Here is a 15,990-nt window from a genome sequence, read left to right on the forward strand (position 1 = left end):
CCTTTTAAAAGCGCAAAAACAACTGTTAGGCTGGGTTCAGACCTGAGCGTCTTTGATATGCGCGTTTAACGCGCGTTTTTGACGCGCGTTTTTGACGAGCGTTTTTTGCAATAGTAAACGCGCGTTTGACGCGCGTTTGTGTGATTGACTGCAATGTCCTATGGCCATAAACGCGCGTCAAAACGCCCCAAAGAAGCTCAAGTACTTGTTTGAGCGTAGGGCGTTTTACAGCGCGTTTTTCAGCGCTGTAAAACGCTCAAGTGAGAACCAGGGCCATAGGGGAGCATTGATTTTCATGTGTTGAGCGTTTTACAGCGCGTTTGAACGCGCTGTAAAACGCTCAAGTGTGAACCCAGCCTAAGTGCTAGGGTTAGAAAGTTAAAACAGGCTATAAAAATCTGTTTTTCAGTTAAACGTTCTAAAAAAGCTAAAGAAAAAAGGCGGCGTAACAATGCGATGCCGGCGCGTCCGAACAAAATAGCTATAAAAATAAGACAGGAATGTCGTAACAAGACTGGTGCGTCGGGTCGTCTGAATGCTGGAGAAACATGGCAGAACATGTCACGCACATACACCAACTCAACGCAATTATACAACATCACTCATACAATAAATTGAAGACCCAAAGAGTGGAGGTAAGCCACAGCCTGTTTATTAAATAAATTTTAGATAACTTCCATATAAATATAACCTTAAAATACCTTATAAAATTAACCCCAAGAGTCCAGTCATGAACTCAGACTCAAACAATTAGCTGTTCATAGCACATAATTACCAATTCCATCCCTCAAATGGGACGACTAATTTTAAAATTACCCCACAGTGCCCGTGACTAACAATAATAATAAACTTAAAAAAAAAAAAAATTATAAAAAAAAATTTCTCGCTACGCTCTATTATTTATATTTTCTCTTTCTTCTTTTTTTATTTTTCTTTTAAATATATGAAACTTAAGCCAAATAAACCTTAAACTTACCAAATGGGCGGGCGGGCGCAGGCAAACCTCTTCTTCTTACCCAGCTGACAGTTCTAAGGCTCAGAACCCCCTCAGACCCCGCAATTTATCCCCACAACCCCTACTCTATCAGCCAATCATATGCTGTTGCCAGGGTCCAGGTAAACCTGCCCTGGCCCTGGCAACCCCGTAGGTCAGACCCTAAACCAATCACATCTATGTCACTGAGCGAACCTTGTCTGCCCAGTGACAATCATGAAAACAGCGGGAAAATCTTTTCCCGCTCTTACCCTCCACCACCTAAGTTCACCCAGAGGTCAGGTGCATAACGGCAGTTCTGCAATGTATCCCCATCCTTATAGTCCGGGGGCTAACCACATCAGCAATCGCAGACCGCGCAAGCGGAGCACAGTCGTCCAAACAGCTCGCACACTAACAGACCTTCAAATACGCAATCAAAGCGTAATCAGTCAGGCGACCAACAAAATGACGACATGACCTATAACACGGATGTTACAGACGAACCCCCTGAACCACAAAACGTTAGATCCGTTTATCTAGAACGTGTATACCATCAACAGCGTGACTTAGTGAATTTTAATAGTACCATGTTGTCATGGTCTTACCTGCTTGCTGCTCTCCTTCGTTTGACATGTGCTGGCGGCCATCTTGGTTTCTGGGTTTCTTGTAGCCTTCCACCCTGCGGCTCCTCCTTCCCCTGGGAGGAGCTGGATGCCTAGCTCATATATATAGGAGGTCTGTGGCTTCAGTTCCTTGCTTGGTCCTCTTGTGTTCACATGCTTCTAAGACTGCTGCTGCTTCTGGTTCCTGATCCTGGCTTCGTCTGACTACCCTGCTGGTTCCTGATCCTGGCTTCGTCTGACTACCCTGCTGGTTCCTGATCCTGGCTTCGTCTGACTACCCTGCTGGTTCCTGATCCTGGCTTCGTCTGACTACCCTTCTGGTTCCTGACCTCTGGCTTCGCAAAGACTCTGCTCGGTTTCACCATCCGTTTGGACTTTTGCTTTACAGCTTTATTTTCAATAAAGCCTTCTTATTTTCACTTATCTCTTGTTGTACGTCTGGTTCATGGTTCCGTGACATTAGGACCAAGCCATGAATTCTGACGGTACAGGGCCATCCTCGCTACCCACGCTGGTTGCCAGACTTGATCAGCAGGATCACCTGTTGGGTCGGTTCGCTGTGGCGTTGCAAACCCTGCTTGAACGCACGGCTCATTTCGCTCCCGTTGCCGATGGGTCGGTTGTCGCTCCTGGGCTCGCTCCTACTGCCGCTCCGGTTGTTGCGCCAGAGTCTACCCCGACACCTGTTGTTGCGCCTGCGGTGTTTCGGGGTATGACCGGTTCTGCCCCTCTTCCACAGCGCTTTGGGGGAGAGCCAACTCAGTGCCGAGGTTTCCTTAACCAGGTGGGCATTTATTTTGAGTTGCTGCCACATGCCTTTCCTACTGAGAGATCAAAGGTGGGCTTATTGATCTCGCTGCTCTCGGACAAGGCCTTGGCCTGGGCCAGCCCTTTATGGGAGAACAACAATCCGGTGGTTGCCGAGTTTTCCGGTTTTGTTGCTTCTCTTCGGAAGGTATTCGATGTGCCGGCTCGTGCTGCCTCTGCTGCGAAGCTCCTTATGTCCATCAGACAGGGTTCACGATCCGTAGCTGAATACGCCATTGAGTTTCGTACCCTGGCAGCAGAGGTGGGCTGGAATAATGAGGCTCTGGTCGCTGCTTTCTCTCATGGTCTCTCGGATGCCCTGAAGGATGAGGTTGCAGCTAAGGACCTACCAGTTGAGCTCGAGTCTCTTATTTCTTTCCTGATTTTGATTGACACCAGACTCAGGGAGAGACCTTCCTTTAAGGAGAACCTGCGGAGGTCTTCTAACAGATTGGTGCCTACGTTTGCTGTCCCACCCGTGCCTCCCTCTCCTCCCACGCCTCCTGGGGATGACTTGTCTGGGGGTGAACCCATGCAGCTGGGGTTTGCTCGCCTGTCCGAGGGGGAGAGGGCACTCCGGAGACGCGAGGGCCGATGCATGTACTGTGGTCTCGGTGGGCATTTTCGGTTGGCATGTCCGAACCGTCCGGGAAACGCTCGTACCCTGAGATTCTGTCGGGGGCAGATCTTGGGTGGAGTCTCCTCGTCCCCGGTTTCCCGTGTTGACAAACCACTGATCACTGTTGTCCTCTCCTGGGTCGGGGGCTCGGTGACGACCCAGGCGTTGGTGGACTCTGGTGCTGGTGGTTTGTTCATTGATAGTGTGTTCGCTGCCGCCAATTCCATTCCTCTGCAGGCTCGAGGTTCCCCACTGGCTCTTGAGGCGATAGACGGCAGACCCCTTCTGCCGCCACACGTGACTCATGAGACCCTTCCAGTGGGGATAGCCATTGGTGCCGTTCACAGAGAGTCGGTCTGCCTCCAGGTTATTTCGTCTCCACACCACTCGGTGGTCTTGGGGTACCCCTGGCTCCAGAAGCATAATCCGACTTTCGATTGGAGATCGGTCGAGATCCTCTCGTGGTCACCGCAGTGTGGGGCTAGTTGCATCCATGGGTCTGTCAAGTTGCTGTGTACTTCCTCGGACTCTCTGTTGCCTCCTGAATACGAGGAGTACCGGGATGTATTCGATAAGGTGCGCGCGGTTGCCCTACCTCCGCACCGCCCATACGATTGTGCCATAGAGTTACAATCTGGTGCCGTTCCTCCTCGTGGCAAAGTCTATCCAGTGTCGGTAGCGGAGAATGAGGCCATGGAGGAGTACGTGAGGGAGGCGCTTTCACGCGGACACATTCGCAAATCTTCGTCCCCGGCAGGGGCTGGATTTTTCTTTGTGAAAAAGAAGGGCGGTGAGTTGAGGCCTTGCATCGATTACAGGGGTCTCAATCGCATCACGATCAAGAACGCTTACCCGATACCCTTGATTTCCGAGCTGTTCGATCGCCTTAAAGGGGCCACGGTCTTTACCAAACTCGACCTGAGGGCGGCATATAACCTGGTAAGGATCAAGGCGGGCGATGAGTGGAAGACCGCGTTTAACACCAGGACCGGTCATTACGAATCCTTGGTTATGCCCTTTGGGTTGTGCAATGCGCCCGCAGTCTTTCAGGAATTCATCAACGATGTTTTCCGTGACCTGTTGCAGCAGTGTGTGGTAGTCTATTTGGATGACATCTTGGTATATTCTGAATCCATGGAGGCCCACATTCTGGATGTCAGACGAGTGTTGCAACGGTTACGAGAGAACAAGCTGTTCGGTAAGCTTGAGAAATGCGAATTTCACCGATCCCAGGTAACCTTCTTAGGTTACATCATTTCCGCTGAGGGGTTCTCCATGGATCCTGAGAAGGTTTCGGCTGTCTTACAGTGGCCCCAGCCCAGTGGTCTTCGTTCCCTGCAGCGCTTTTTGGGCTTCGCCAATTATTATCGGAAGTTCATCAGGGACTTTTCCATGCTGGCCAAGCCTCTCACGGATCTGACCAGGAAGGGCAGTAATTCCCAGGTCTGGCCGCTCGAGGCCATCCGAGCTTTTGAGGCCCTAAAGTCCGCCTTTGTGTCGGCTCCGATTCTGTCGCATCCCAACCCTGGGTTGCCCTTTGTCCTCGAGGTGGACGCGTCTGAGACGGGAGAAGGCGCCCTTCTGTCTCAGCGTAGAACACCAGAGGGTCCTCTGCTTCCTTGTGGGTTTTACTCCCGGAAACTGTCTTCCGCGGAGTGCAACTATCAGATTGGTGACAGGGAGTTATTGGCCATCGTGCAGGCCCTTAAAGAATGGAGGCACTTGCTCGAGGGTTCGGTGGTTCCGGTTCTCATCCTGACGGACCACAAGAATCTGACCTACCTTTCTGAGGCCAAGAGATTGACACCACGTCAGGCCAGATGGGCTCTGTTCTTTATCACAAGGTGCAGTCCGATGAAACAGTGCATTATTACTATTTCACCAGTCTGTACCCTTTTGTTAATAAAACTAAGACTTACCCTGTAGGACACCCAAAAATAATTTATTCATTCATTTTGGTTACATCAAAAAATACTTTGGCATTGCCAAAATTAAAGTGTACCCGCCCAGAGATTTATTTTTTCCGATCCTGCCTGTAAAGCTAAATAAAAAACTAATGTTTCCGCTATGTTACACATGCGCCTCGAACTGTCAGAAAGACATTTGCAGCCACACAGACTACAAGCGTTCCCTGACCGGTACATAGTGCACCATAGAACTAGTTTTAGCTGTTGAAAAAGGTTACAGGATCGCCGAGATCTACGAGGTCTGACATTTTCCAAACACAACACACGATCTGTTCGCCCTGTACATCAAATTGCACCTCAGAGATAAACAGGAGGCTTCCGGTTGTCCCAGTTGGTGTAAAACGGATTCTGAAAAAACGGCTTACTTAGAGGCATTTTTAAAAAAAGATGCCTGCTAGTGATCTGATAAGATAGCTGTAAACCCAGCAAAAAGACAAATTTCAAAACTGTTCCTAAACTCTTTGTGGGGTAAGTTTGGACAGCGTTCTAACTTGTCACGTACCAGCATAGTCACGGACCCTGACGAACTTTTCAAATTAGCTTTTGTGCCGTACTACGACCTCTCCGAGGTTAATTTCATCGATGACGATGCGGCCGTAGTCAATTGGCGCTATGTAAAAAAAAAAAAAAAAACGCAACAAAAACACAAATATTTTTATAGCCTGTTTTACAACCGCCTATGCCAGACTCGAATTATACAAGCTCTTAGACAGACTGCAGGAACGTTGTCTTTATCACGACACAGACTCATATTCGTGAGTAAGGGGTCTGAATGGACTCCACCCTTGGGTGATTTTCTCAGTGAACTAACTAGTGAAAAACCCGACGACGCCCACATTACCGAGTTTGTATCCGCCGGCCCAAAGACTTACGGATACAAACTTAACAACGGGAAAACCGTATTGAAGTTAAGGGTATAACACTCAACGTCGCTAACACACGGCTTGTTAATTTTGACAGTTTAAAAGACCTTGTGTTGGATTACTCACACAACACCTAACCAGAGACGCAGAAAAGCATAGGTATCGAGCAAGATGGCATTTTCAGAAATAGGAAACGCGTGACCATAGAGACAAAACCGTTACGTAAAACGCAAAAGTGCGTCTACACAAAGAGACAGCTGACAGCTGACTTTACAACGATGCCTTTTGGCTATTAAACATGACTGCGCAAATTCAACACCCTTTTTCGTATATTCTAGCAGGACCCTCAAATTCTGGAAAAAGTTTTTTTGTTAAAAAGTTATTAATACACTTGGATACTGTCACAGTCGTTACCTCTGGCTGTGACCTTCCGTCCTTGCTCGTTCTGCGCTACTCGCTGAAGTTCCGTTCCTGTGTGTCATTTGTGGTTCTTTATGGGTTAACTCCCCTGGGTGCCTATTAGGAGTTAATCCTCTGTCTGCTCCATGGGTGTGGTCTCTCTGCTGCACCCATGGAACCTGTATATAAGGCTGAGGTTTCCTCAGTTCTGTGTCAGCTCTCCTGGTGTGTGTTGTCTTGTCCTGCTCCTGGTTTGTACTCTCTCTCCCATGCTGCTGACCCATAGGATCCGTGTCTGTCTGCCTGTGCTCTGTGGTTTTCCCGTCTTCTTTGACGTCCTCTTTCCCGTCTTTCTGTTATCTGTTCTGCCAGTTATGTTTTAGTTACTTTGTGTTTATTCATATGTCTGTGTTCAGCAAGCCCTTGCTGCACCTTTCTTTGCAGCAGAGTGGCATGCGCAAGGCCTCGCAGTATACCACTGGTGGAGCAAGTCCTTCTCTGCTCATTGTTACTCCTGTTTCCTTGCTATGTATTTCTGCTTGTGTTATTAGTTGCCCTGTTTTGTATTTGCCTGTCTGTTATGTTTGCCTATGTGCCGTCGGTACCTTCTGGTACCTGTTGTCCATTCGTTCCTGCTGTCACTGTCTAGTTCACGCTCCAGAGTGGACCCTGGCAACTTCCTGCGGCAAAGCCTAACCCTACCTTCTGGGGCCCTAGTGAATACCAGGAGTTGCTTAGTCACGCCCCTCTGGAGTATTACTAGACAGTGGCGCAGTGGGGGTTTTCTCCCACTGTGCTGACGGTACATAGAGCTCTTGTTTTGTCTGTGCTGCCTTCCCTGGTTTTTGTTTGTGCAATAAACACTTGTGTGTCTGCACCTGATTTCCGTTTGTTTATTGCTTGACGACACGGTGGTCTCTCCTGGGACCTCCAACTCGTGACAGAATGAACAAGTGAACTTTCACAGAGTTTGTTCTGTTTTCTGTGGTGTGTGTGCATTCTGTATTTCCCTCTTTATGCTGCCTTTAGGTATCGGATTTGGTTGCCTTGGTGTACTGGCTGCTGTGTTTTCTGTGTATGCTGGTTGCCAGGGGCGACGTCTGGTGTAGCCTTTTAGCTTGCAGTTCTGCCTACGGCCGTGTTTTCCTTTATCGGCGCAGGTATCTGCTTCTGGTCCCAAGCCTCCGGAAGGGGGTGACAGCATGTCTGACCAATCAGTTCTTGGCAGACATGCCATTCTCCGGAGGGAGAGTGGGGGGGGAGGTGTTAGCACACTGCAGTTCACCATGACTTTTGTGGCCGTGTAGGCTGGCTGAATTCCTCTTGGCGTACTGGCTGCGTTTACCGTGTAGGCTGGTTGCTAGGAGCTGCGTGCTGTTGCGGTCGTCTTATGTGTTCTGCTTGTGTACCTCTGTACCCTTTTGATTCTGATTTTCTTTGGATTCCAGTCTGGTTCCTGTTCCTGGTCCCACTCCTCCGGAAGGGAGTGTCAGCATGTCTGACCAATTAGTCCTTGGCAGACATGTCATTCTCCGGAGGGAGAGTGGAGGGGGAGGTAACTTCTTGGTACGGTTCACTTGACGTGTATGCCGTGTTGGCTGGCTATCTTCCCCTGGCGTACTGGCTGCGGACCCTCCGTGTAGGCTGGTTTTCAGGGGTTGGGCTGGTTGCGGTCGTCGTGTGTGTTCCTGCCCTTGTACCTCGTCATCTCTTTGATTTCTGTTCCCTTGCCTGGTTCTGTTTGGGTTGTTGCCCCACTTCTTCCCCTTTCTGTTTGGGAGGAGAGGGGGGGCTTTGAGGGGTGGGAGTGTCACAGTCGTTACCTGTTGTCCATTCGTTCCTGCTGTCACTGTCTAGTTCACGCTCCAGAGTGGACCCTGGCAACTTCCTGCGGCAAAGCCTAACCCTACCTTCTGAGGCCCTAGTGAATACCAGGAGTTGCTTAGTCACGCCCCTCTGGAGTATTACTAGACAGTGGCGCAGTGGGGGTTTTCTCCCACTGTGCTGACGGTACATAGAGCTCTTGTTTCGTCTGTGCTGCCTTCCCTGGTTTTTGTTTGTGCAATAAACTCTTATGTGTCTGCACCTGATTTCTGTTTGTTTATTGCTTGACGACGCGGTGGTCTCTCCTGGGACCTCCAACTCGTGACAGATACGTTAATGTCGCACAAACCTGATAATGTCATTTGGTTAAACGCGTGTTGGCAGAAATTGTATGATGAACTAACCCGTTTGTTTACAAATATCAGGTTTATCGAGGGGGTCCCGCAAAATTTTACAGACGCTGATCTATTTCCAACGGACAAGGTCAATTTGGCTGTTGTTGATGATCTTAAGGGGGGAGCTTGTAAAAATCTTGAAATACAAAACGCATTCACCAAATACGTACACCACAGAAATTTGAGCATTATGTATCTCGTTCAAAACGTTTTTTGTCAGGGTAAGAAAAGCCGAACCATAAATTTAAACACTAAATACATGGTCCTTTTTAAGAACCCTCGTGATAAATTACAGGTTATTACGTTGGCTCGGCAGATGTACCATGGTAAAACACGTTTCTTTTTAGAAGCTTTTGAAGATGCTACACACAAGCCTTACGGCTATTTACTTGTAGATTTAAGATCTGACACGCCTGAGGACCTATGACTCAGAACCGGTCTGTTCCCACCAGATCTGCCGGTGGCTTATGTGTGCAAAAAGAAGCTCTAAAATGAGGTATCTCACATCTTTACGGTTATTTTTGTTATCGTCACTGGTGCTGTAAAGATGTCGAACAGGATCCGGTGTAATTGGGATCTTTTAAAAGCATTAGTCAAAACAAATCTGAAGGCCCGAAAATCAATATTACGTAATGCCAGTAATGATTTGATATCGGCTATTGGCGAGATCGCTCTCAATATCATTAAAGGAAAGATCCCTCTTAACCCCTTAAGGACCATGTTTGCCGAGTCCTTAAGGACCCAGGGCGTACCGGTACGTCCTAAGCTTAAAATTACATTGCGGCGCGGCGGGGGTTAATCAGAACAGGATGTCCGCTGAAATCATTCAGCGGGCATCCTGTCACAACTCCGGAGGGGGTCATGTGACCCCCCGCATCGGCGATTGCCGCAAACTGCAGCTCAATTCAGACCTGCGGTCTGCGTTTTTACCTTATCCGGCAGGCGGCGATACGATCAGGTCCCCATGCGGCTGTAAGGAGGACCCGATGGCATCGAATGCAGCGCGATGCCTTCCTTAGGCATCTGCGCTGCCTTCCGGTGACAAGCCTGTGAGATCCAGCCCCCTGGATCTCACAGGCCGGAAGTATTACTCATACAGCCAATGCATTCCAATACAGAAGTATTGGAATGCATTGTAAAAGGGATTACACCCACAAAAAATGAAGTCACAAAGTGGGACAAAAAATAAAGTAAAAAAAAGTTCTAAAAATAAAGTTTTCCCCTCCAAAAATTAAAAGTTTCAAGTAAAAATAAACAAAAACGTCATTTCCCCCAAATAAAGTTAAAAAAAATTGGTGAACAATATTAGGTATCGCCGCGTCCATATCGACTGGCTCTATAAACATATCACATGACCTAACCCCTCAGATGAACACCGTAAAAAATAAAAAATAAACTGTGCTAAATAAACCATTTTTTGTCACCTTACATCACAAAAAGTACAACAGCAAGCGATCAAAAAGGCATTTGCCCACCAAAATAGTACCAATCTAACCATCACCTCATCCCGCAAAAAATGAGCCCCTACCTGAGACAATCTCCCAAAAAATAAAAAAACTATGGCTTAGAATATGGAGACACTAAAACATAATTTTTTTTGTTTTAAAAAAGCAGTTATTGTGTAAAACTTACATAAATAAAAAAAAGTATACATATTAGGTATCTCCGCGTCCGTATCGACTGGCTCTATACAAATATCACATGACCTATCCCTTCAGATGAACACCGTAAAAAATAAAAAATAAAAACTGTGCTAAATAAACTATTTTTTGTCACCTTACATCACAAAAAGTGTAATAGCAAGCGATCAAAAAGTCACACGCACTCCAAAATACTGCCAATAAAACCGTCATCTCATCCCCCAAAAATCATACCCTACCCAAGGGAATCACCCAAAAACTGAAAATATTATGTCTCTCAGACTATGAAACACTAAAACATGATTTTTTTTGTTTCAAAAAAGAAATCATTGTGTAAAACTTACATAAATAAAAAAAAAGTATACATATTAGCTATCGCCGCATCCGTCACAACCTGGTCTATAAAAATATCACATGATCTAACCTTTCAGATAAATGTTGTAAATAACAAATAATAAAAACGGTGCCAAAACATTTCTTGTTACCTTGCCTCACAAAAAGTGTAATATAGAGCAACCAAAAAATCATATTTACCCTAAACTAGTACAAACAATACTGCCACCCTATCCAGTAGTTTCTAAAATGGGGTCACTTTTATGGAGTTTCTACTCTAGAGTTGCATCAGGGCGGCTTCAAATGGGACATGGTGTCAAAAAAAACAGTCCAACAAAATCTGCCTTTCAAAAACCGTAGGGCATTCCTTTCCTTCTGCGCCCTGCCGTGTGCCTGTACAGTAGTTTACGACCACATATGGGGTGTTTCTGTAAACTACAGAATCAGGGCCATAAATATTGAGTTTAGTTTGGCTGTTAACCCTTGCTTTGTAACTGGAAAAAAATTATTAAAATGGAAAATCTGCCAAAAAAGTGAAATTTTGAAATTGTATCTCTATTTTCCATTAATTCTTGTGGAACACTTAAAGGGTTAACGACATTTGTAAAATCTGTTTTGAATACCTTGAGGGGTGTAGTTTATAGAATGGGGTCATTTTTGGGTGGTTTCTATTATGTAAGCCTCGCAAAGTGACTTCAGACCTGAACTGGTCCCTAAAAATTTGGTTTTTGAAAATTTCTGAAAAATTTCAAGATTTGCTTCTAAACTTCTAAGCCTTGTAACATCCCCAAAAAATAAAATATCATTCCCAAAATGATCCAAACATGAAGTAGACATATGGGGAATGTAAAGTAATAACTATTTTTGGAGGTATTACTATGAATTATAGAAGTAGAGAAATTGAAACTTGGAAATTTGCAATTTTTTAAAAATTTTTGGTAAATTTGGTATTTTTTTTATAAATACAAATTATTTTTTTTTACTTCATTTTACCAGTGTCATGAAGTACAATATGTGACGAAAAAACAATCTCATAATAGCCTGGATAAGTCAAAGCGTTTTTAAAGTTATCAGCACTTAAAGTGACACTGGTCAGATTTGCAAAAAGTGGCCAAGTCCTTAAGGTGAAATAAGGCTGAGTCCTTAAGGGGTTAAAGAGCACCAAAAAAATATATATTGAAAAAATGGCGTAGGGCTATAAAGAAATTAAGCGATAAAAAGTACTCCTTTAAAGGAAAGAAGCGCATTGTGAACCAGAGCGGCGGTTTTATAAGTGCTTTTCTCGGCTTTGCAATACCTTTAATCACTAGTCTGATAGCTAATACAGCCGGTGGTTCATAATGCAGTATGCCGAGAAAATGTTCCTGGTTTCCAAAAATGAATTGGACAGGCTTAAAAAAACATCCGTAGATGCAACAGATGTACGCCAAACCGCCATACAATGATTAGATGATGAGATTAGCGAAATACTACACAGAAATGACCTTTCAGATGATGAAAAAATTAATAGATACACAGCAGTGTTACAGAGGTACTTAATGCTCAACAAACAGTCCGGTAAAGAAATGTCGACTTTAACCCTGATTACACAGCCGCAAACCGATCAACAACAATTGTCAAATAGTGGTAGGTTGTGGTGGCTCACTAGCAAGTAGTTAAGGTATAGTGCTGCAAGCTCATATAGAGGTAATCACCCCACCCTCTCTTTAAAGGCAAATGTAGTAATAGGAAAATGAGCGAGCACTCATACACTTGGCAACCAAATTGACATGTGCAGAAAATATTTATTAAATCCCCATAAAATACAAGTAATAAAATTTATAAGAACAATGTAGCAATAATATACAACATTACAGTCACATATATTGTGGTAGATATGATCGATACTATATTCGATAAAAATATATTCGATAGAAATATTCGATAAATTGAATGGTAGAAAATTCAATGTTGAAATATTCGATAGAATATTCGATACCACTCAATGGTGTCGATAAATTCAATAATATATATCACACCAAAAAACTTCAAGTATATGCTGTTATTTGGGAAAGAGGGGGTATTATCTTCTAGAGCTCTATCCCAATTTGGGAAACTGAATGTCACTGAAAATGTTGTAGGTGTATTCACTGGGAGCGCAATATGTTCATAAAGTGTCCACAGGAATCCTGATAATGTGAAAAGTCTCTTATAGCATATCCTTTTAAGGTCGATATGAGCTTTGAATCTAAGAAAACTTTAAATCGATATTTGGCTTACCGTCTAGCGCCTGTTGTCTCCCTATTGCTTCAATGGAGCTTTAAATATTTGCCGGCTTATTCAGTCGCTCCATACAGCAAGCTGGTTTAAATTTTGCGGGAGTTCCAAAGATCGCGGGAGTTGCCACTCTGTTCCGCAATTTCCTTTGGTGCAGCTTTCGACGATAAGAGTAGTTAATCCTTTACTGTAGAAATTTTCTTCTGTATGGCCACACACTATTATCGTAGGCTTTTCAATGCAGGTACATCACTTGTTTCACCATACGCGTTACGGGTAGATTCACTCTCCCTTCCACACTCTCCCTTCCTCACTGAGCTGAACGGTCAACGGTTATCGGTAATACAAGAACAAGAGAACTTTTCGATAATTTGAAAAAGCGGTTGCTGAGTGAGCCCTTTGACGAGGCTCGAAGCCCTTTTACACCGCCGGTGTTATTAACATTGCCTACTGTGTCGACGCGTGGCTCATTATTCATCTAAAAAGGGGCTACCGCCTTTGTTGCAAGCGGCTTGGTTAACGTTGTAAATTTTCTTACTTTGTCGATTGTATATAAACTTTCTTTGCAGAAAGAAGTTGAGAAAAATCCAGCTCCACTTTAAAGGAATTGCGTTTATTCAGCTTGCGGTTAAAAACTCATCCAAGAAATACAAAATTTAGCAGTCTTGTCTTGTCTACATGTTTCGGGCTATCAGAGACATTTCCAGCCCTTCTTCATGACACAGAAAGACATTAAAAGTGAGACCTTTTAAAGGGGAGGGTACACCTGTGTTCACTAATTGTTTCCACAGGCCTGTAACCGCCCCCAGGAAAAGGTACCACACTTCCAGTTAACTCTTCTCATGAAAATTAAATGAAAGAAAAAACAAAAATATATAACCATATGTATGCATAGAGAAAATAAAAGTATAATCACTACGAAAAAAACTATGTCATACAAGGGTATACATATATAGAGGATACATGGGGTATGAGCCGGATATACAGCAATATTCTAGCAAACCATGGTGGAATGTAATGGAAATCAGGTCACCAAAAATGTGTTGTAGCATTCTCAGGAAAGGAAGAAATTCACATGCCAAAATATTATTAGCATGAGAATTATTGCTGCAAAATCAGATCTAGGCGTTTATTGAGCCCCTCAGGTTGGCGTGTATTCAGTGAAAAAATCCAAAAGGATTCCCTGTTTAATAATTTTCTTCTATGGTCTCCTCCACGTTTAGGCAGAAAAACTTTTTCTATGCCTTGTACTATCATATCTGATGTGTCCCCACCATGGCAGACAGCAAAATGCAGACTAGCTGCAGACACATTGCGACTGCCATGGTGGGGCACATCAGAGATGTGTTTGCGTATCCTAGATTTTATTGCATTAATAGTACAACCCACGTATTGCAGTTTGCACTTTGTGCAGGTGATCAAGTATACAGCGTGGGTTGTATTGCAGTTAAGATACGCTTTTATTGGAAAGACTCTGTTGTTTGCAGTTGAGGAAAAGGTTTTGGATTTCATCATATGTGTGCAGCAAATGCATCTGTGGTGTCCACACCTATAACTCCCCTTGGTCCTAAGCCACACAGGTTGCGACTTTTTGTCTTCTTGGTATAGGCTAGGGCTGACATAGTTTGCAATTGTGGGCGCCCGTCTGGCTGCGCATTTAACCCCATCTGCAACTATGTCAGTCCATTCTCTGTCATAAGACAGGACAGGAAAATGTTTTTTTTATAATATGACATATCTGTTGGTACTCTGTACTATATTGTGTTACAAACAGATTCCTTCTGTCCTTGTCCTTGATAATGTTGTTTGTGTTTCTATTTTTGTTTTCACTATTAGTGCCTATATCCAGTAGTGGAACCTCCTTATGCACAGGATTTTGCTGTTTAGGATAAAGGAGGGATCCCCTTTCAATGGTTGAGACCTGAGCTATAGCATCTTTTACATGTTTAATGCTATAGCCTCTTTTACCCAGTCTATGGCAAATATGTCCAGCTTCCTCCATGAAGCCAATTTCCTCCGTGCAATTCCTTTTTGCACGGATGATTTCCCCCCTGGGTATATTGGCAGTTACATGTTTAGGATGACATGATGTCGCATGTAATGTGGTATTACCTGCCATAGGTTTCCTATATGTGCAGGTGGATACCTGACTGGTGGCGGGGTCCCCCCTCAGGCGCAAATCCAAAAAGGCCACCTCCAGCGTGTCAAAATGGACACTAAAGGAGATGGTATCCACACAGGAATTGATGTAACCACAAAAGGATGGTATGGCCGCCACATCGCCCGTCCAGATCAGGATCAGGTCATCGATGTAACGGCCATACCACCTGATGTGGTGCCAGAAAGGGTGGGTGTCGATGAAGAGAAAACACCTCTCCCACCATGCCATAAAAATATTGGCGATGGAGGGAGAGAATTTAGCCCCCATCGAAACCCCCGATGTCTGGAGATAAAATTTGTTGTTGAACATGAAGAAATTGCGCCTGAGGAGGAAGTCCACCACCATCAGGACATATTCCTGCAAGCCTGTAGTAATGTTGCCATATATCTGTAGGAACCAGGTTAGGGATTTAATGGCCAATTCATGGGGAATATTGGTATACAGGGACACCACGTCTGCTGTGATCCAAACATAATTTGAGGACCATTCAATGTTATCGATTGTTTGTAAAACAGATGTGGTGTCCCTGAGATAACCCGGTATTAATGGTATGAGTGGCTGAAGTATGGAATCAACCCATTGTGACATTCTCTCTGAAAAGGAGCCAATGCCTGCTACAATTGGCCTAAGGGGAGGTGGAAAAACATTTTTATGTGTTTTGGGAAGTGCATGGAACACTGGGATGACTGGGGACATGGTATAAATATACTTTGATTCTTTTTTGGTTAGGAAGCCTGATTGGATCCCTAAATCCAAGATGGCCCTGAGTTCCTTCTGAAAAGAGGGGAGGGGGTTGTCGCTGAGAGTGACATAAACTGATGTGTCACTGAGCATGGATTCTATCAGGGTCCTGTAGAGACCACTGTCCAGCACGACAACCCCGCCCCCCTTATCAGATTGTTTAATTACAACATCAGCTCTTGTTTTAAGATCCTGGAGTGCCTTTTTTTCTTTTTTGGAAATATTGCTGCAACCCCCACTATCATGGTTGATCTGATCATGCAGCAAAACTAGATCACGTTCCACCAAATCCTGATATCTATCCAGTGCTGGAGATCTGGACTGAATTGGATAAAAATCCTGATTTTTTGTATGAAAATGCATGGACCTATTATGTAGATCCAGAT

This window comes from Bufo bufo, chromosome 5 (assembly GCF_905171765.1).
Source record: "Bufo bufo chromosome 5, aBufBuf1.1, whole genome shotgun sequence".
Lineage (NCBI taxonomy): Eukaryota > Metazoa > Chordata > Amphibia > Anura > Bufonidae > Bufo > Bufo bufo.